Genomic DNA, 298 nt, shown 5'->3' with positions numbered 1-298 from the left:
TATATATATATATATATATATATATATATATATATATATATATATATATATATATATATATATGTACAGTTGAGGTGTACATACACCGCAATTGGTAGAGGGAGGAATTCTTTGTTTTCTTTTTGTTTGAATTTAGGGTTTTTGTCTTTAAAGTTATTTAGTTTTGTGTTGAGGGTTTAGGGTTTAGGGTTTAGGGTTTAGGGCGATCGGATACGAGGGTTTGGCGTGAAAGACTTCTGTATTCATCAGTTAGGGTTTAGGGTTTAGGGTTTAGGGTTTAGGGTTTAGGGTTTGATCT

Source organism: Eimeria mitis, genomic scaffold (genome assembly GCF_000499745.2).
Source record: "Eimeria mitis Houghton genomic scaffold, Emh_scaff2541, whole genome shotgun sequence".
NCBI lineage: Eukaryota > Apicomplexa > Conoidasida > Eucoccidiorida > Eimeriidae > Eimeria > Eimeria mitis.
This window is presented reverse-complemented; position numbering follows the sequence as displayed.